At 45.1% G+C, this 22,306-nt stretch overlaps 1 protein-coding gene, 1 long non-coding RNA gene and 1 pseudogene across 4 annotated transcripts in view; 2 read left to right on the top strand and 1 right to left on the bottom strand.

Moving 5' to 3' along the window:
• The window catches only part of Znf395 (zinc finger protein 395), a 37,159-nt gene extending 25,095 nt beyond the window's left edge, over positions 1-12,064 (bottom strand). The window contains exon 1 of one of the 2 annotated variants that reach the window (XM_078030833.1): positions 11,993-12,064. The gene's annotated coding sequence lies outside the window, so the exon portion shown is untranslated. Of the gene's footprint in view, positions 1-11,564; positions 11,745-11,992 lie in introns of those variants that run through there. The other variant, XM_078030832.1, reaches the window with a different exon arrangement.
• Positions 10,686-19,242, top strand: LOC120892344 (uncharacterized). 2 transcript variants are annotated; one of them, XR_005736975.2, is made up of 3 exons: positions 10,686-11,035; positions 12,215-12,357; positions 12,821-19,242. It is a non-coding gene; the product is annotated as an uncharacterized LOC120892344 (long non-coding RNA). The 2 variants fall into 2 exon arrangements; XR_005736976.2 differs by lacking the exon at positions 10,686-11,035 and adding an exon at positions 11,043-11,244.
• Positions 19,243-20,346: 1,104 nt separating this feature from the next.
• LOC110599387 (large ribosomal subunit protein eL39-like) lies at positions 20,347-21,941 on the top strand (annotated as a pseudogene).
• The last annotated feature ends 365 nt before the right edge of the window (positions 21,942-22,306 follow it).

Raw genomic sequence — 22,306 nt, 5'->3', positions numbered from 1 at the left:
CAGTGGTGCATGCCTATAATCCCAATGTTTTAGGACGCTGAGGCAGGAGGATAGCAGATTCAAGGTCAGCCTCAGCAACTCATCCAGGCCCTAAGCAACTTAGCAAGAGCCTGTCTCAAAATTAAACATAAAAAATAAAAGGGCTGGGGGTGGAGGCAAAGGGCCCTGGGTTCAATTCCCAGTACAAATGTGCATATGCACACACAAATAGGCACCAAACTCTAGGAAGTGGTGAAGAGCCAAATGTATGAGAAGATCAAAGTGGGAATTTGAACAAAAGGGAAAAACAGCACATTTTAACAATAACAATGGCAGTGTGAATGATCTAGGGGGAAAAAAATCAAAACCTTGCAAGAATTCTGTGTTAACAGTCACAACCACTACAGGGACTTCTGTCACTATCCATCAGACTGCCATCTTATTATGATCACAAAGGCCAAACAGTAAAAATATCCTGCCCAACAATACTGTAAAAGTACTAAAAAACAGAAACAAACCTACTGTCTACCCCGTCCAAATTAGAAAATTACCTACCTTAGAACAACGGTCACTGCCCATCAAGAAAGATGAGTTGCAAAGCCAGAGAACGGTCAACTGCAGGATGGGAGGGCAAGCTAAGAAGACACACCTCTGCCATCAGACCAGAAAGGTCAAGGCCAAGAGGGCCGTAAGATAACCCACCAAGTGAGATAGGAAGGGACACTAACTTGGTCACCCAGCCTGAAATGACAGGAAAGGAGGCCCTAACGCTCACCAGAGCCCAGAGAGGAGATGTATGAGCACCTCAAAGAAGGCAAGAGAAGTGGGCTGCTGGACCCAGACAAGGGTATGGATGCAATGTGGGGTTCTCCCAGGATCAGGACGGGGGCTGTTTTCACCACCATCTGCATGAGGATCTGAAGACCAAGGCACAGAAAATCATGAAGGCTGCAGAAGGCTCTGCCTCTTCCCAGCTGGGTGACCAGTGGCATCAGCACATAGCCAGTCTTGAAGTGTCTTGGGGAGGGACATGGCCACACCCTCCCTTGCCATCAGTCAGACCTGATGTCATTAAAATTCATGTTTTCCAGAAGTTCTGCAGAGAGCTGGGGAGGCGGTAGCCAGAAGCATAAATAACAGAGAGGCACACACCGTTTTCTCTAATTAACGTAAACCATGAGTAGCAGTACTGTGGCAGGGTTCAAGATGCTCTTAAAGAACACTAAAAATACTTCCAAATGCCTCAACTTCAGCTTGAGTGTTTAAGTCACACTTTGCATTTTAAAGATGGCCAGGAGAAGATCCACAGAAGCAATGAGGTATGTAGTTAATGAGTGGAGTGGACCTAGAATTTATCATCCAGAATACACAATGGACTGTTCATCCATCCCCCTGACTCTCCCCCATGCACTATCAATATACAGGCCAAAGTCCTAAAGGTGGGGACCAGACATAATTAACTGTGGGGCCCAGAAGAGACCTTCCCAACATCAACCCTTCTCACCAACCAGCAGAGACCTGTGTAGCCCCCAAGGGCAGGTGAGTACACACCTCACACCCGGCACATTCTAAGTCCTGGCCTAGTCTTCCAATGATTTAGCAGACTGCAAGCATCCCTGGGTCTATAGAAACTCTAAGCAAAGAAGTGTCCCTATAGTGTGCCTTTATCTGAACATACAAGTAAAGTACCCCGCTACCCCAGGATTCCACTTTCTCAGAACCTACTCCAGAGAAAACTCACAGGTGCTGCAAAGAGCCCATGTGCAACAATGTTTTTTTGTAACAAATATTTGTAACAGAAAAGGATCAGAAGTAACTTTCATGTCCATACACTAGGAAAGGAGAAACAATTGTTTAGCCTTCTATTTCTAAAAGAGATTGAGCAAGCAGGAATTAAATAAAATCAAGAAGACCCTGCTATGGTCTATGAACGTGCAGTTCAGTGCACTTGACTTTCTGTAAGCCCTGGAGGCATAAATGTAAATATGCAAAGCATCTGAAGAATACCAGCAGCCCCAGAAGGGTGGTCAGCCTCTGGGGAAAGGACTGGGATTAGGAGTGGTGGTCAAGGAAGAAGCTAGTCTGGAGGATTTGCATTCTTTTCCCCTACAGAGAATGTGTTCATGTATTACTTATATAATGAAATTTTCATGCAATCATTTAATTTTAAAAAAGGAAGAAAGAAAAGAAGCAGACCCTGCTCAATACATTTTTATAATGAATTTAGGAGTGATCTTCTCAAGTCTGGTTCAGCTTGCCAGGAGGCTGAGAGCTGAGCAGCACGTATCTGCATTCCCAGCCAGCAGTGGGCTTTGCCACACAGATCTTGTTTCAATCTTACGAGCACAACTCTGCAACTCCATAACTCCAAGGACTCTTAAATTCATAGCCAACCAGTTCAAGGGAGAGGCAGGAAAAAAAGAGAAAGCATGTCAGGGGACTGCTGGTAATCCAAAGGGATGTCCCAGGAGCAACTCCAGTTCTAACCCAGCAATTCAGCTCTCCAACACAACAAATTACAACATGCACAGGCACATAGGCGCACACATGACCACGTCTCCTCCACACAAGGATGAGCTGACTGTGCCTTATACTCTTACATCTGGGAACTGGGATTCCTTGCAATGAAAGGAAAAATCTGAACTTCTCATCAGACAAATGCTAAGACATTATTATTTACTTTCTGGGGTCACCTAATCATATAGGATACTGATGAGGTGGTTGTTGTGGTTGTTGTTGTTACTTAGTTTATGCTTTGCAGTGCTGGGGGTCAAACCCAGGACCTCATGCAAGCTAGGCAAGCTCTCTACCTCTGAGCTACACCCCCAGTCCCAACAGTGATTTTTAAACACACACACACACACACACACACACACACACACACCCCTTCACATCTTCAAAGCACTACTTAGAGAGTCCTTGGAAACATACAATTATAATACTAAAAACTGACTAGGCAAAACTATAGTGATAGAAATCAGATATGTGGCACTTCCTGTAGGATTATCTGGAAATGGTCCCAAAGAACATTTCTGGGTGGATGGATGTTTTATTGCTATATGCATTTGTCAAAAGTGACTAAACAACAACCTTGCAATCTGAACATTCCACCATATGTAAAATGTACCTCAATTAAAAATATATATATATAGATATATATATATATATGCTAAAACTCAGCCTCTCTCCCAGCTACAGCAGAACTATAAGCTGTCCTGTGAGACACTGGAAATCTCTTTGTGGTGCTATGTAAGGTGCATGAGTAGCCATAAACATGACTAACATGAACAGAGGACACAGGAGTTAGGACAGCACAGCAAGAACAATGTGTATGCAGCAGCAGAAGAAAAACAGAGGAGAGCAAGTTTTAATTCCCTGCACTCAGTTACTGGATATGGTTGTTTTTACTAAGAATTTTATGACTTCCCAGTACTCAAAGGGGAGAGGGGGAGGCTGAGAAATGTTCTTTCTTATTTTGCTCTTTTTAGAAAAAAAAAAAACTAAATGTTGGTCTAACTTTTCCCCATCCCTACTATATGTGGCCCAGGAAACCAATTCAATGCCGTTCACCAAGCCCAGCGGATGTGAGACAACACACATGGCAGAAATAATGCAGAAATAAAGGAGGCCATTATTTAGCTCTAAATAGTCAAGTTCTGCCTAAGCGTGTTACACACACCTAAAGCTGCTATTCCTTGAGTTGATGGGCCCCCAAAATACTCTCTTCCATGTCAAGAGAGAGCACTTCCTTGCCAAATACCAATTTTTCAAATGCCAGAATAAGAGCATGAATCACATGGAGACAGAAATCATCTTGTAATCTTCTCCAAGGATGAGATAAACCTCTATGCACTTTGCAAAACTCAATAAGCTCTTGCAATGTGAGTTAGCCCAAGCACTGCCCCCCAATACAACAACAAAAGTCATCCAAAAATGTCAGGGAGAGAGAGCAGTCTAAAAAAATTAAAGAACCAGGGTGTATTTTAAGTAAACCATATGTAAGCAAAACTTGAACAAAGTTAAGCTAAATCAAACTTTCCACGTGTACGCTATAAACAATAAAAGCATAAAAATTTTAAAATCTTTAATTCAAACTACAAACTTCCCATTATTAACTAGATACATGCCTACCTGCAAAAATCCTCATCAAAAGTCTCTTTAAATGTATCTTCCCCTTATTCTCTCTGTCACTAAGCTACAGAGTAATCAGAAGGCGCAGTCCCATCTCTGTGTCAGGATGGTGTTGAACTCGCTGTTCTGGCGATTTGAATCCACAGTGTGACGTGAAGGAGCAAGGGACACTCAAGGGTACTTCCAGGTCCTCCACAGCCAAGTGAGGATCCAGCATCCAACCCTAGGACTTCATCTTGATTGAGTCAAGAACTGGCCAATCAATAATCACATTATTTTGTGATAACCTATTTGGTTATTATCTAAACCTATTTGGCTCATTATCTTCTGCTTCTTCCCCCAGTTTCTTACTTTTCCTAAGGACCAAATTTCATTTTCAGCAGCCCAGGGGCCACCAACTGAGTCCCAAGCCACATTACAATCGCTAAAATGATCCCAGAGTCTTTCAAAAATGTTAGGAGCAGCGCTAGGTGTGGTGGTGCATGCCTGTAATACCAGCCACTCAGAAGGCTGAGGCAGAAGGGTCACACGTTTGAGGTCGGCCTTGGCAATTGAGTGAGATTCTATCTAAAATAAGAATTTTTTTTAAAGGGCTGGGATGTAGCTCAGGGGCAGACACCATGCCTAGCATAGGCAAGGCCCTGGGTTCAATCCTTGTGTGTGTGATCATGCACACACAAAGAAACTTATTTATTGGAACCGATTTTTAAACTTTTTTTTTTAATTACATGATGTTGATTCACACTATGCCAATGATGGCATGTCCTCTATTCCACGTGATCTTTCAGCTTCAACAAGTCACATAACAAATGACCCTGAGGACTGGAAGTGGTTTGGGAGGTCTGCCTAACTCCTGCCCTCCTCTTCCACAGCATCCCCAATTGACCCACTCAGCCCAACTTGAGTACTTCCAACAGGAGGCTCAGGGCTTCAAGGGCAGACAGGTCCACAGTTGAGCAGGTCGGCCAACTAGAAAATCCCTTTACGTCTGATATCTGTTCTCCCCATCTTCAGGGGTAAAGAGAACCTTAAAGTCCGTCATCTGCAGCATAATTCTACAAAAAAGGAATCTGCCACTGCAGAGAGTAAACAATTGTTCCTCCCGTGGGTCATATCCGACACCAGGAACAAAAGCACTCGAGTCTCTCATTCCCAACCCCTGACAACCATGGCAGTGTTGGAAGGTGCTACTGTGTACCCGGCCCAGGAGTGTGCTCCAGTCACTCCCTAGTCATCATCCCAGTCTCCCTTCACAGATCATGTCTCGCTGGCTCATGTTCCTTTTGAATTGTGACTCCCCAGTTGTCCAAACTTAATGACCAGCCGTGGTCATGAAGACAACCTTCTGATGATGAATGCTGAGTATTTAAAGCCTCACCCCACTCCTGGCTCACATTAAACTCATGACCTGCCTCTCTCAGTGGCCTGCACCAACCTCAGGTCAGGAACTGAATCTTATCTGGTGACGCCTGTGTCCAACCCAGGGGTTGACACACAGCCATGGCTTCCCGACAGTCATCACTGAGCACACCGTCTATCCCATTCTATCGACAAAATGTTTTTAAAGTAGCAGTATTTTTCTCCCTGGCAAATAATTAAAATGTGAACAAAAGAAGCTGAGCATGGTGATAAACGCCTATAAGTCCAGCAACTTGGGAGAATGAGGCAGGAGGATCACAAATTCAAGGCCAGCCTAGGTAATGTAGTGTCTCAAAAAAAAAAAAAAAAAAAAAAAAAGGCTGGGGATGTAGCGCCATGGTAGAGCATCCCTGGGATGACCCCTAGTACAGGGGGGGGAAAAAAGTGACTAAAAGAAAGTCATTCACCTTGACCCACCTAGAAGCAAGCAGCCAGTATCATATTTTTGGTATTAGTATATTAGTCTATTTCCTTCCAGTCATTTCCTACATGCATTTTTTAACATTTGAAATCATATTGTTGGTGTACATTAACTTTTAGCAGAAATATTCTTCCCTGTTATTTCAAAACTATTTCTAAATATTATTTTTTGTAACTTCTTAACACTTGTCATAAAGACACACCCATCAGAATTCACCTGTTCATTATCTCCAACCCACACCGCTGAATGTTTAGGTTGTTTCCAATTTTTCACTATAGATTTTTTTGTTGTTGTTGTTATTATTTCAAACTCTGAATAATCTCTGTGCATAAAACATCATCTACATCTTTGATATGGTCTCAGTTATATCCTCAGAAGAGAAATTCTCAGAATGCATGAACATGATATGGTAAGCGTTCACAATTTTAAAATTAAATCACACTTTACATTTATTCCTTACTGACATTTTCTTTTTTCCTTTTTTAATTTGGACTTCTCTTGCTCAATGATTTTGAACCTTGAGTTATCTGTTAAATAAGCAAACCCTCCCATGTCTGTGCCACCAACAAATCTGAGGAGCACAGCTTCTGTATCTTCATCCACAACACTGGGAAAATGCTGAACAGATCAAAGCCAAGAACAGAACCCTATGGCACTTTCAGACCTGGTTCCAGGCTGACTCAGGGCCAATAATTAACAATTTTTGCATATGACTGTCAAGTTAAATTAATAACACCATCCAGCCCACTTTACCACTTCTGATTTAATATGGACAATTGTGTCTCAGGAAACTGTTCAGTGCATCACTAAAGCCAAAACATACTACAGCTGCCACCTGCTTCCCCTGGGTAGTAACCAAACCATCCTGCAAAAAGGAGATGGATTTACTTGATATGATTCAGGTGACTTCTGGTTAGCCTTGTAGCCTATAGCCACATATTTTTAAGCAAAATGTACGCCAGCCTCAATTTTAATTTTTAATGTTATAAAAGCAATATTTTTAAATAACTGAACATTGTCCTACCTATAAAGAGCAGGATGACTACTAATCAGTCCCTCTGTAGCTCACCTGGGAGGAACTCTGAATCATGGGAGGTTATGGATTCCTTAGAGTACACCAGACTGATCTAGACCAGAGACCTGAACCTAGGTCTTCAGGTGGTTCCAACCACGCCAAGTTTTCTGGAACCATTTGCATCAATACCTGTGCCTGAGCCAGCTATTCCATGATCATTATGAGTCTCTCGGGATCCTGGATGCCTGCCTCCTGGGGTGAGACTGGGAGTAAGGAAGAGGAGAGAAAAGGCCCAACCCTTTTCCTGGTTCTTCCTTTAGCACTGGCTCACAGAACCAAAGCTTCTGAGAATCTAATGTCATAAGGCATTGACAGCCACAACTCACAGCTCACCAAGTTATTACCCCAACATCATCCTCTGACACAAGCCAGGAACCATCATCTAACCATACCAACCAGAAATGGGAAACAAGGAAGTCTGAGAGACATTGGCATCACTGGAGATCTGCCCACCATGAGAACACAGGTCAAAGCCCTCTCTAACAAATACCATTTAAATAAATACCACTGTAAAAATACTTCCATGTCCCCAATAGCATCTCCTCAGAAAGTGCCGCTGGCTTGCCTAAAACAAACTGCTTGCCCATAAATATTTCAGATTCCATGTCACACTCTTCCCAAAACACTCCATGGCCACCGGAACCCAAAAGATAGCTGGCTTGACATTCGAGGCTCTTGAAAACGCAGGTGACAAAGCCAAATATCTACAGGCTTCAGCAAAGAACGGAAAGAAATTGGACCAAGGCCACAGAAAGCATTGGGACCATGAGAACTGGGAACCCTAAGGTCTTCTCCAGAAGGACAGCCACCCCAGAGCTCCAGATGACTGCACGAATCCTTGACTGTTCCCAATAGTTTAAAAAACTTCTGTGTTGTCCAAACTAGAACATACCTGTATACTTAAAACATTCTGCAGGCCACCCCTTCACAAACCCTGTACTACCTAGGACCCTAAACCACCTTTCCAACCTCATCTCTCCCTCTGCTCACACAACAGTCTTCAGCTCTCACACAAGCACTGTGTATGCGTTCCTAACCCCAAGCTCTTGCTCCCTCTGCACCACGCGGCACCAGAAGACACCCCAACTGCTCATCCCAGACTTCCTTCCTTTTTCCAAAGAAGTTTTCCAAGCCACACAGTACACATTATTCCCCACTTCTTTAAATCCTAACATGCTTATATTTCATTTTGGCATTTAATTGTTTTACCTTGCTCCTAATCTAATGTATACTTCGTCTCTCCAACTAGACTGTGAACTTTCCATCTCTCTCTTACGCCTCCTTCTACCTTCGGCACTGGGAAGGGCAGCTCTGCACACTAGCAGCTTAGTAAATACTTACTGAATGTGAAAATTCTCTCTGGGCTCTTTAAACGGTGGGTTATGCTCCATTAGAGAGTGGTTAGATCAACTTGGTGGGAGACAATTGCATTTTTTAGTAACAAAAAATAGAATAGGCAGTAAAAATGTCAGAGAAGATTATTACCCCAACCAAAGGAAAAAAAAAAAAGGCAGTACTTCATGAACTAAGATTTTTTTTTTTTACATACATGATCATATGTGGTAGATCACAATGTAAATTTTAGTTCTTAGTATAGGTCATGGTCAAAACAGGGCAGAAAACACTGCTCTACAGTAAGTAAGCGAGCTCAACCACTGCTCCATGCAATTAGTTTTTGGATGTTCAGATATTCCCTATAAAGGGAAAAAATATCTGTTCTGTTCCCCCTTAGGTTCCCCTTCTAGGTCCTCTTCCTCTGCCACTTCACTCATCCTGCATCTCACAGAAACAAGGAGGCTAAGTAACTGTAATTACATTCTCAGCTCATTCAGCAACCTTTTGCAATCATCCTTCAAATTCAGATGTTTCAAGTTGAGGCTTGGGGAATTTGTTCAGCAAATCACCCTAAATCACCCTTGCAACAAGAAAGCAGAATTCAGAGCTCAGGAAAAATGGCACCAGCTAGCTTCCTTCTGCCGCAGGTCACCAGAATCAGGGGAACTGGCAACTGGATCAGGTTGGGATGGACCAAGCCCTATAAAAGGCAATATCCTAGGCCCAAAGTTCTCTCCCCTTTTTTTTAGATCATCTAGATGCTCCATCCTCCCCTGGCACAAATGGGACACTGGGACTAACCCAACGAAGCAAAGTTCAACATGCTTCAGAGCCCAACAATTTACACCTTTAGCAAATTCCATTCTAATTTCTCTCCAATTCCACTCTCATGATTATGAGACTAAATGACCCCATTTTCCTAGGAGCACTAATTATCAAAAGTTGCTTCTCCAACCTCAAGGTCAACAGCAGGCAGTGCCACGTGATTTGCAATGCATGAGGGATAAGCAGAAGCCCTCCAAGTCAGAACCTGAGTCCAACTCACATACTTAGCCAGCTGTCTGGCCAAGAAGAACCCCCACTTATTCTGAGTGTCTTTCCTCTCCCTCTCCCTAACTATACCCCCATGGGTTCCCACCAATCTCAGAGCCTCAGTTGCTGGCAGGACACCTCCATTTGAATATTGTGGCAAACACAGGAAACTTCTCTACAGGCTGAGTGTCAATTTCTTCTCCATACAACACACATTTCCGATTTCTCAAATTACCAACTACAGCAATTCCAAGGCCCTGGCGTATAATCAATTTCCACAAAGAATTAATTTCCATTCATCTCTTCCTTTTGCCCTACCCTGGACAACAGATGATTTCAACAATAATGTTTCTAAAACTCACCCTCCTTTCCATTTCCAATTAAACCCAGTCCAAATTCCTGTGCACTCCACAAGCACAACAGCCTACTAGCTGATCTGTCTCCTAATATTACTTTCAAAAACCTTTCCAAATGCTGTTTCTTTACATCACTCTCTGGCCCAAAAAAAACTTCACTGTCTCCCCAGTACACACAGGGTAAAGTGCAATTCCCCATTCTGGCTTTCTAGGACTTTCACAATCTCAACCATTGTTCCTCTCCATCTTTATCTCCTACTGTTCAGGAAACATTCCAAGGTAGCCAAGGCCATCTCCTTGTCTCTCCGGAAAGCCACGTTCAGTACCATTCTGTGACCCATCTCATCTTCCAAGAATATTGTGCTGCAGTTCCTGCCCATGGCTCCTTTCTCTGACCCCCCAAAGCATCTATATCTACACCTCAAATTTGGACAGTTAACTGTGTCCTATCTGGAGGTCTTATTTCACAGGCTCAAGTCTTTCTGGGTCCTGTATGAGATTCTAAACCCTAGAGGAGGTCACCCCACATATCTTTTGTAGCCTTCCTAGCTTCCACTGTAGTCCTTCTCTTGAATCTGGGTTTGTCACTTGACTTAATCGGAACATGCAAAATTTATTTCAAAACCAGTACTCCACGTCCTATCCCCAATTGTAACATTTCCTTTACCTGCTTATGCCTCCATAACGTGAACTAACTTAGGCAGTCATACCATTTTACTTTGAACTTGAGCTCTCAAATCACTTTCACCTAGTCGATAGACTTCCTGAGGCCTTAGATTTCATATATGCCTCTTAGCATCTCCCAGAGACCACAGCAGCTCCTCAAAAGGACCTGTGGAGTAGAAGGTAATGCTATGTTTCCAGCTTCCTCCAAACCAGGAACTTCTGTTTACACAACACCTCGAGGAGGGTGTTGGAAAGCCTTCAATACCTGTTGATCACTCACTTTGAAGAAACTGCCTAGTTGCACCTTTCTGCAAAGGGGGTGCAGAGAAAGCAATGACTGCCTGGTGGCCTGGCATCATGGGAAGGAAGGTCTGGTGGAAGTCCTCCAAAGCCAGAGAGCCGCCTGAAAACAGGAGGCAGAGCACACCTCTCGCCTGGCAGGTGGGCTTCTTGAGATCGCTAACTCCGCCCTAACGCCAAGAAACTGAGCCCGAACTCCAAAGCAGGGAAGAAAATGCTGCCTTTGAAATTGTTTGCACACGACAAACTCCAGGTCCAGGCCCCCACCCAGGCACCCCATATGTCCACAGTGCCACCGCCAGGAAAAGACAAGGACCTGGGGTAAGGAACAGGCAGGCTGAGAACACGGGGACTGAGAGGGTAATAGCCAGAAGCGGTTTGCGAGAGGGTGGGCGACAGCCAGCCGGGTGGAGGGTGTGTCGCGCCGCGGGTCAGGCAGCCCAGCGCTCGCTCGCTCGTCACGGGAGTGGGCAGGAGCGCAAGGGGCGCCCGGCTGGCGGCCCAGCCAGAAAGGATCCGGGAGGACGCAGGTTAGTCGATCAGTGAGTCTCCCTCCGGAGAGGCGACTCCGGACCACCGCTCAAAGTTGGGAGGGGGATCCGATGCGAGCGCCGGCAGCGGCGAGATAAACAAGGCGGCGCACCGGAGGGCGCGCGGCCACCCCAACCCGGCCACCGCGCCAGCGCCAGCACCGCTGCAGCGGCCCCGCGCCCCACCCGCCGCTGCCCCGGCCTCGCCGGCCTCCGGGCCCCCGGCCGCGGTCCAGGCCCCGAGGGCGTGCAGAGCGTGGGAAGTTGCCGGCCGCCCCCGTCCCCGGGCTGCAGCGCCGCGAGGTCCCCGCGCAGCTCACCTCGGCCCGCCACGAGCAGCAGCGCGGGCCGGGCAGCTCCCGCTCGAACCGCTCGGCTCCGGGCTGCAGCCGCCGCGGCCCTGCCCGCCCACCGGCGCGGCCCGCAGCCCCGCTCCGCTCCGCTCCGGCCGCCCTCCCGCCGAGGCTCAGTTCGCGCCCACCTGGCCGGCCTGCCCTCCCTCTCCGGGACACTGCGCTCACGTACGCGGCCGCGGCCACAACCCGGCCCGGATTCCCCGCCCGGGAAGGGAGCGCAAGAGCAGCCAGACTGCGAGCGGACGGGAGAGACTCGGGGACAGACACACCCACCCCGCGCCGCCCAACCCGCTCGCCCCCAGCCCCAGGCGCCGCGCGTGCACGGGCCTGCGCGCCCCTCCTCGGCCTCGCGCACTGGCCCCCCACCGCCCCCGCACGCCAGGGATACACACCCCCAGTCGCCCGTAGACAGTCGGCGCTCAATAAGTGCCTGAGCAACTCCTCAGCACATGCGCACTTGAACCTGACCGAGTTGTGACCCACCCCCGCCCCCGCCCCCAAATCGGAACCAGCAGCTGCAGCCCCGAACCAAACTTGAGTGTATGCCTCTTTTTTTTTTTTTTTTTCCACTGAACCGCAAACCCAGCCAAAGTTTCTCGCTGTTGTTTTTCCAGGCCTGGCTCTGAGACAAGCTTCTCCGAGAGAGACCGAGCTCGCCCCAGGGCGGGAAAGGAAGCCAGAAAGCTCCGGGCGCCGCGGACCAGAGCTTGGAGGGACGAGGGGGACCCAGGCCACGCAGGCCCGGCTCCCAGAGCGGGTGCTAAAAACCAACCTTTCCATTTTCCTTTGGGTTGTTTTCTTCCCCGCTTTATGACATTTTACTTGTTTGTAGTTGTAAAATGAGGCGTTATTTACCGTTTCTGGAAATAAATGGGAGAAAGTTAACTATTAGCCTTCAGCCCTTATGTAAACAATACTGGTTGCTTTTGGCACCGTTAGGCTCTGGCTTTTGGATAATTTGTAACAAGGAGAATTGAAGTTGTTCCATTGTGTTGCTCAATGTTTTTCCTAGATAAGACCAGAGCCACAACGGTAGTAAGAGGGCCCAGTGTCTATATGCGGGGACATATATATTTACATTCAAACAAATTTAGTGAAGTGCAACAATTCCCTTCCCCCCAAAAAATGTTATATTTTCCGACATAGTTTTTTTTTTGTTTTTTTTTTTTTTTAATTTGCAGTTCACCTTCAACTTGAGGCCTGCCGTTTTTTTCTTACAGAAACAGTGGGAGTGTGCAGAAAGGGTTGAAGTCTTTGGAGGCAGATAAGCCCGCCTTGCAATCCTGATTTAACTGCTGACCCAGCTTTGTGATCTTCAGCAAGTTCTTCAGCTCTGAACATCAGCTTCTTTATCTGTAAGATGAAATTCAATAGTAGATACAGTGCCTAACCCACAGCAAGTAAGTATAGAGTATTTTCCTTCTCTGGTCTCCCACCATTTTTTAAATAAGAAAAGTAACTAGAACCTAAAGTCCTATACTGATTCTCAACTGCTGGTGATTTTGCCCCCCCCCCCCACGCTGAGCCACTTCTGCAGACATTTTCGATTGTCACAACTGGGAGGAGGGGTACCTACTGGCATCTAAACATCCTGCAAGGCACAAGACAGCCTCTACAACAAAAAATGACCTAGTCTAAAATGTCAATAGTGCCAGTGTTAAGAAGTTTGCAGCAGGATAATCTGGCTAAGAGGTCATTCATGGTAGACTAGTTCCATCTTTTTAACTTTCATCCCCAAGAAAAGAGTTATGTCTTGCATCAAGATGAACAAAGCATTGTGGGGATCACAGCAATTATTTTTATACACAAAGCCTTCACTTAACATGAAAAATGCAAATTGGAATTTTATCTTTTCATTACTAAAGGAATAAATACAGTCCAGACATCATTCCATGTTTCCATTTGTCCTTAGACACTTCTGTATTTTCTCTCTCTCTCCTTCATTCCTCATTTACCCTGAAGTTGACAGTATAGTCCCTGCCCCAAGGAACATACAGCCTCCCTTAGAGGTGGATTAATGCAGATGCAACAATTAAGGAACAATAGAAGATAACATATAATTAAGCTTTAATTGCAGCACCTGACTAAGGTGGCTCAGGAAAGGGAAATGAGTGCAGGCAGCAAAGCTGGGCTTGCCTGTGGGGCCGAGGTGTTCAGGAAATGTTTGTTGCATAAAATGAAATAGGAAGAGTTTCTTCCACAGAGTTGGACTCCAGCTGGTATATAAACTCCAATACAGGATTTAAACTGCTAGATTTTATAAATGTGTATTGGTGTCTGGCTGTGAATTTATTTTTCTTAAAGCATCTAGTTCAAACTTTTAACTTTTAACCATTTGTGTTTCCTAAAATGACTGAACTTTAATAAAACCAAAACGCTCATTCATTTGACAAATACCCAAGTGCCTATGTATTTGTGTGCAAAATCAGTCCAAATACTCTAACTTTGAAGAGAACCCGTAGCCTGTTCTTTGTGAGATATCATCTTGGCCACCGGGGCCATCCGCAGGCCTATGCTCTCTCACATCTGTTGGCTGCAGATCCCTTTCCTGCAGGTAGGCGCTTGCACAGTGTGCATTCCAGAGCTCTGCACGTTAACAGGGACATCCCATCGCAAACATCCAGTCCCAACACACACACACACCCAGCACTCGGCACCTTCATGTGGAATCTGGGCCCTGTCCTGAGTACACACTGCACAGCACACACATTACACAAAACAAGATGAACTTAGAAAGAACATGATTTGTTGGTTTCCATTCCTGTTCCCCTTACCTTCCCCCTTGACTAGAACTTGCCCTTCCTGAGGGCTGTCCCATCTTAAAGCTGCCCTTCACCTCCTTTCTCCCACACACTGGCCCCCTATTAAAAGATTGTATATTGAACTTCATTTACATCAAAGTGATTAACTCTCTGAGTTAAAGAATCTCTCCCATTAGCTGAGGTTGTGCACAGCAGATTCAGGCCTTGTGTCACATTATATGGACACATTTATGGGTCATTTTTTAGGGCACTGAGATCTGAGACTGCCACCCGCCAGCTCTCTGATACAATGGCTCCCAGGCTCTCTTTACCACTCCTACCTTAAGCCGCTTATGCCTCATACTCCTCAAAAGCATCCCCTAGCTGTTATAATCAGATTCCAGTGCTGCCCTTTAGGATCCTGACCTGCCTTTCTCTGCCTCTGTGCACCTCCTTCATTTTGCATCCCAGACATACTCAGCTGTCCTTTTCTCCTTCATCTGGACAAATTTTCTTTGCTTGTCACATGCTACTTGCTCTGCCTAGAACAGTCTCTGCCCACCTTCTCGCTCTTTACCTGCTCTCCCTACTCATCTTCCAGGGGAAGGCTTAGATAGCCTGTTCTCTGAAAAGCTTTCTCTGTCTCCAGGACAGGATGAGGTTCCTCTGCTTTGGGTCCAACAACACCCCATATGTACCGCAACTCATTAAACTGAAATCTCCATTCTCTTGTCCTAATCCCCTAGAAAACGAAGCATTTTGTGATGACAGGGAGTGTCTTGTTCTCCTTTCATATCCAATACCTGGCCCACTCCTGGCATGCAGATAGGCACCTGGTGAACATCTGTGAATGAGTGAAGTGCTGGTTGGAGGTTGAAGACACAGTAGAGTCCAGGCCATGGTCCAGGCCATCCTTGGTGCAAAGTATGCCTTAGCTAGTCCATAGTCCAGGGCTTCCAAAGACCTCCCAGTCTTTTTTTTTTTTTTTTTTGAGCAGGATGAAACTGACAAAGAGAACTGAGTCTTTGGACTCCACAGAGCCTCAGTTTATACCTCACTCAATTTCCTGAACTCCAGACTCTTACCATCAATTAACTACTTGGCACCTCCTTGTTAATGTCTAATCAGACTTCAGATGTACCATGTCCAAAACCAGACTTCTGATATCCCTCCCATCTCAGTAAACAGCAATTCCATTCTTCTGGTTGCTCAGAAAACAAGCAAAGGAGAACTTGGAATCATCTTAAGTCTTCCCCCACCCTTTCTTTCTCATGCTCTGCAATCTATCAGAAAATGCTGTTGGTTCTGCCTGTGAAATATCAGAGTCTGACTAATGCCCTACCATTCCAGCACAACGTCCCTAATTCAGACACATTCTCTCACCTGTACTTCCACAATCAGATGCTATTTCCCTGCTGCCTCTGGTGCCTCCCTAAGGTCTAATCAAGAACCCAGCAATCACAGTGGTTCCTCTGAAAACCTGTCCAATCAAATCACTCCTCTGCTCAAAACCTTCAATGGCTTCCCACCCATTCACTACAAGACCCAGGGGGATCTTGGCCCCAAGCAACTCTCTGGTGGCAGCGCCCACCACTCCTTTCTGACCTCTGTGGCTCCAGCCAATTTGGTCCCTTGCTGTTCCTCAGACCCACCCCCAACCCCAAGCCTTTTCCTTTGGGTTATGGTGATCTTCCTCCAGATATCCATGAGACTTGCTCCAGCACTTGATTTAGGTTCCTGTTCAAATGCTCCCTTTTGAATGCGACATTCCCCCTCCAACACGTCTAAAATAGCACCACCCAACTGTCCCTTCAACCTCTTTTTTGCACTTACTGCCACCTGACAATCTGTCTCCATCCACTTGGATATAAATTCAATGAGAACAGACTTCATTTTTCCTTCTTACTATATTCTCAGCCTCTATAACAGTGTCTAGCAAGGAGTGGAAACTAAATAAACAATCACGAACCAGGGTCTGGTTAGATGACCCTACTTTAGTCCTCACTATTCTCTTCAAATTTAGCTCTCCTAACCTGGGGCATCAGGAGATCAGCTCCCCAACTGTTTGCTGACTGCTTCTCTTTCGCTTGGACCCAAGACCACTGTTACTCTGTGATCACAGTTCTAGACACAGCTTCCTTGCTATAATCTCAAGCCAGGCTGTACATTTCAAATGAAAAGAACAATACTGCTAATTTTGTATTTGTAACTGTATTTTATACTTTTCTTCTGACTGAGAAAATCACCCTGTGTTTCAGTGGACAGAAACAGGCCTGGCACTACTTAAAGCATTTTCACTTGAGATTCCCAAGACTCAGGAATTCTAAAGAGAAAGTGCTTTGCAAGTGTGCGGGGCCGACAGCGTCTTGTCTGTGATCTCCCCAATCTGTAAGGCTTCTCTGGACAGGAGGGCTTTGCATTCCATTGAAGAGAAAGGATTGATAGGTTGCAAGGAGGTTGTTCAAAGCTTAAGAGTATCCCTGAAGTGCCCTGCTTAGATCTGCACAGTGACACTTTCACACAACAAGCCCCTACATGTGTGGACAACCACAGATGAGCCCCCAGTGCATGAACTCCCAGATCTGTGCCTCCCTCCTCCTAACCCTGGCGTTGAATTTGAGCAAGAGTTCATATTCAAAAAAAAAAAAAAAAGGAACACAGAACATAAGGCCTAACGACTCTGGGTATGAAGAATGTGTAAGCCTGGGCAGGCTCTATGTGCACATCTGGTTTTTCCCTTTTATGCTTCTGTGTTTCTATGACACAGGAAATCCATCTTGGAACAACCCTGTCTGCTTTCTAGTGAGTGCATAAAAAATGGAGATTGAAATTATGTTTATCTCTCTGTTCAAGGCAGGATGATAAGATCCAGAGCAGTGCCACTTTAAGGGTGGATCAACTGCTTCATTCTGTGCCTCTGGGGAAGTGCTAGTAACTGATCCTGGTGGAGCGGAAACCCAGGGAAAAAGAGTTCTGCACAGGCTTAAGACTATCTGGACATGGCTCTCACTCCAAGCATCCCAGATACCATGAGATGAGAAGACCAATTCAACTCAACTTAAGATACTATTTGAGTGGCTCCTAGTGTTGCTGGGGCCATTCTCTACTAGGCTTCCACATTATAACCCCTGTAGGAAGGGTCTGCTCATAGAAGGCTCTTAACAGGGGCTGAGGCGGCCACTTTTCCCATCCAGAAGGGAAATAACTCAGAGATGTTTAAGAGATAACAACATAAAACCAGGTGGTTGTATCATTCGGATGTGGTCTGTTCCCCAAGCCTCATGTGTGGGCGGCTTGGTCCCCAGCGTGGCAGTGTTCAGAGGAGGCAGAATCTTACTTGAGAGGTGGAACCTATGGAAGGTGGTTAGGCCACTGGGGTATCACCCTCAGAAGGTAATAATGCTGGTCTCCTGGTGAGTTAGTTTTCTAAAGAGCAAGTTATTATAGAAGAGCAAGCCTGGCCCCTGAATCCTCCTGATCTCACCATGGGATTTTCCCCTCTGTGCTCCTGTCATTGTGATGCCATTCATCATCACCAGGCCCTCACCAGAGGCTCAACCAATGGGGCCAATTGATCTTGGACTTTCAGCCTCCAGAACTATGAGTTAAAAAGTGTCTTTCCCTTCCTGAGTACCCAGCCTCTGATATTTTGTTACAGTAACTGAGAATGAACTAAAATCGTGATAGAAAACAGAGAATCTTCTCCTTTTTTGGTATCGGGAATTGAACTCAGGGGCACCCGACCACTGAGCCACATCCCCAGCCCTATTTTGTATTTTATTTAGAGACAGGTCTCACTGAGTTGCTTAGGGCCTTGCTTTTGCTGGGGCTGGCTTTGAACTCGCCATCCTCCTGCCTCAGCCTCCCAAGCTGCTGGGATTACAGGTGTGTACCACCATGCCCAGTCTGAAAATAGAGAATCTTAAGAGAGAACAGGTCATACCGCAAGGGAAGGCGATAAGTGTTGAATCCCCTAGAGAACAAATGATACTAGAAAAAATATTGGAACCCCTAAAAGAGAATGAGAGGAGAGGGAGCGTAGGCACAAAGCCAGTAAAAAGTTAAGAAATTGGGCTGGGGGTGTAGTGCAGTGGTAGAGTGCTTGCTGGCGTGTGCAAGGAGGCCCTAGGTTCAATCCCCAGCAACACACACACACACACACACACACAAAAAGTAAGAAATTGGCAGAACAATGTACCCTGTGAATGCATGCACATATTAGTAATTTTATTTCCTTTTCTTTTCATTTTTGTTTTTCTGGTACTAGGGATTGAACCCAGAATGGGACCCTCTGACACTGAGCTTCATCCCCAACCCCTCTTTAAATTTTATTTTGAGACAGACTCTTGCAAAGTTGCCACGGCTGGCCTCAAATTTGCAATCCTCCTGCCTCAGCCCCTCAAGTCACTGGGATTACAGAGCACATGATAGTTGTTTTTCTCAAGTGTGTTTATTGTCATGTGACTTTGCTCTTCGGGCTCTTATTTCCGTCCCATGAAAGAATCATTGCCGGCCTTCCATAGCAGGGGCTGGTGGCCTCTTCTCGGGGACTCAGCAGAGTTTCATTTTTGCCCAGCTGTTGAGCTGCATCACCGCTCACACTGTGCCATTGTGTTCACTGGCACCACACGAGCACTTTTGATCCTTCCTTGTTCTTCTGCAGGCTCAAACTGCTGCTCAAAGCAAGTGTTGCTGCCATCCAGACCGCCCAGATGGTCAGGAGTAGCCCAAATACTGAGGCGATGATCTTGCAAGAGTAGGGCAATTCTTCATGAAATGCGCACCATGGAATGGCAGAACCCAGGAGCACTGGAAATAATAATGATTGCCACCTGCTAACTAACCATTGTCCAAGATTTGGCCCTGATCAACTCAATAAGTTTTTTGGATTTTTGTTGTTATTGTTTTGGTTTTGGTTTTGATATGGGGGATTGAACCTGGGGGCACTTTACCACTATATCCCTGATTCTGTTTGTTTATTGAGATAGGTTCTCGATAAGTTGATGAGGCTGGCCTTGAACTTGTGATCCTCCGGTCTCAGCCTCCCAAGTCTCTGGGATTGCAGTAGTGTGTCATTGCGTCCAGCCCAAATTTAATTTTCCCAAAGATCTGCCTAAATTCACTTAGGTGAGGGAAAATGGGACTTGTTTTTGGATTTTGGAAAGAATCAATCAAATACTTGCCCCAGAAAATCGAGTCTTAACTTGATAAGATATCTAGTCACCACACTAATTCTCTTAATTCAACTGGCATTAGGCCATATCCTGCTTTAGTAATCCTTAAAATACATTGAAGTGGAAGTCCTTTGAATTATTAAAATCCTAGTCAATTACCCTTTGGTATGATGCACCTGGGAGTACTCTGTTTTTCTGATGCTTGTCTTAAACGTGAGCAATCCCACAATCTTCTCACTTATAAACTATTGATTTACCGAATCCCAACCTTCTCTCTCTCATAGTGTAATTGACTATGTCCCAAACCACCCCTCCCAAATGATAAGTCTTCAATGATTCCTGAGAACGAGAGAAATGGCCAACAACTAAGTGTTCTGTAATTTAGCATTGCAAGTGGGAAGTGAAAATCTCAGTCCACTCCCACAGTTTGTTATTCCTCTGACATACACCTTCTTCCACCAAACTCAATTGTTCCCAAAGAGAATCTTTGCTATTCACCAGCCAACTCATTTTAAGACAAATACTAAGAGCCAAATGACTAGGAAATCATTACTATCATGTACTATAGCATCCATTAGCCCATTCCCAATAAGCAAACTCACCACTGGATAAGAAAGTTCTTACAGTCACTCTGGCTTCCCCTGTGGGTTGGGAAAAGATGTGGGAGGAAAGATACTATAGCACCTCCAGTTAGCTAGAAGGGTTATAAAATGCTGCCAGGAGACCTGTGAATCTGGGTAACATTACTAGGAGAAAAACAAATCCAATTCAAAAAGGTCTTAAAAATAATGTCAGTCTTTGCCTCTTCTCCCTTTCTCACCATTGTGATGCATGCACCAGACTCCTCTGTTCCTTATCATATCTTTTCACAAGACTTTCAGAATCAAATGATTCCTAGCCAAGAGACAAAAGCAAAATTGTCCCATTTCCCAAAGGACTCAGATGAAAACTGGTAATAAATCATGGACAACTCCAAGAGGAGACACTGGAGAAGAACCAAGCTGGCTCTATGAGGAATTGCATGGGAGATGGCACACAGATTTATGCTGTCTCAGGGTAATCCCACCACATCAAGATGAAAAGGTCACCAACGCCTGGAGAGTTGGGCATGTTAGTTGGGAATCTGATTTTTCTTTTTCTATGATCTACACTAGTGAGTTGGCTCAGAAATAAGTGTGTTAAACCTTTTTTTTGGGGGGGGGGCAGGGGGAGGAAGATGTCTCTATTGCCATTCTTAAGAGAGAAAGCCAAGGAAGAATCTCATTGCACAACACACAGCAGAGCTTCCAAAAATCCTCCTTCCAAAATCAACTCCCACATCTGTTGCTCTCCCCTTCTCCTCTTTCTCTTTTCTACTATCCTCAACCTTGTTCTCCTCACTTTGTTACTATTCCTGCCTTCTACCCTTTCTCAAGTAGAGAAACACAGCCTGCTCCTGATTTCCATGGATCACTGTCAAGAACCTAGCCACTGACCAAGCCAGGAAAGAACTCTCCCCCTGGAAGTCAGGGAGTGAACAGGGGTTAGTATTGTATACATTTTAATTTATATAATTGTTTCCTTCCTCCCTCCTTCCCTCCCTTCTTTTCTTCCTTCCTTCCTTTCTCATGCAGACATTATCAGACCAGTCTTGGTTTTTACCAGTGATCCCAAAGAATATGTACAGGTCCACTATAATTTTCTCCCAATATCCTCAGAATGGCTATAGCCGACAAAGAATGTGAAAAGACTGTCCATCCCTGTTTTCTATGGTCCACTGACCGTCTTTGGCTTGGTAACCAACCCAGCTGTTTTCATCTCTGGAATTCTTCAGGAGAAGGAATCGCCCATCAGGGATTCCCTCTGTCTCCAAGATTTCCTGATTGCAAATACCCGCTGCTCCTTGCCATTCAGCATTGTCTACCTGTTTCTTCAAAATTGACCCACTCACTTCCCATCCTTCAGCCATAATCCACTGATAGAACAGTTTATGAGTCTGTTTCCTGCTTCTCTCTTTATTTCAACATCTTTCTTTGCTTATGTCACCAAATACCTAGTAATCTTATCTCAAAACTCTCAGCCTTACTCTCTTCCTGATTCAGACCATCATAATATTGCAAGGTTGGAAGTTATCTATCCAAACTCTAACTTGTGCTTGTTGAATTGTGTCCTGTTCATAACAGCAACACTACTGGAAAATTAGATCTGTCTCTGTCTAACCCACATCCATGGGACTCATACTTGGTGTGACTCATTATGGGAAGTAGAACACTTAAGAAGTGATAGTTGTGGCCAGCACCCAACTTCCATTATTCTCTGAGGGATAAATAAACATTGTGCCAAACTTATTAGTCAGGCTTCTTTTCAGAGACAAGTGACAGGAACTCAACTTATGCTGGCTTAAGCAAAAAAAAAAAAAAAAAAAAAAAAAAATGAACTTGCTGGTTTAACTGGGAAATCTAGGAATACAACTGGCCACAGACACAGCAAGACTCCCAAGTTTAAACAGGTCGTGAGGGCTTGGTCTCTAAAACTCACATTTCTGTTTGTTCCTTCTTGGTAGTCCCATTTTTTCCTACTTCAAAATAACCTCCCTCACCACAAAAAAAAAAAAAAAAAGCTTCTTTCATACATTCAGAAAGATGGTTGTTGGCAGCTCCCAACTATGACATCTCATTTGAACAGCACCAAAATGTCGACATGATAGTTACTGATACAATATCAAATTGGGTACTACAATCTCTTCAGAGCCCTGTACTTTCCAGAAAGAGAAAAACTGACTTGGTTGAAGAAGGCAGTGCATAGCGCCTGC

Source organism: Ictidomys tridecemlineatus, chromosome 14, assembly GCF_052094955.1.
Source record: "Ictidomys tridecemlineatus isolate mIctTri1 chromosome 14, mIctTri1.hap1, whole genome shotgun sequence".
NCBI classification, from domain to species: Eukaryota; Metazoa; Chordata; class Mammalia; order Rodentia; family Sciuridae; genus Ictidomys; species Ictidomys tridecemlineatus.
The sequence above is the reverse complement of the archived record's forward strand: the minus strand, read 5'-3'. Positions and strand labels throughout refer to the sequence as shown.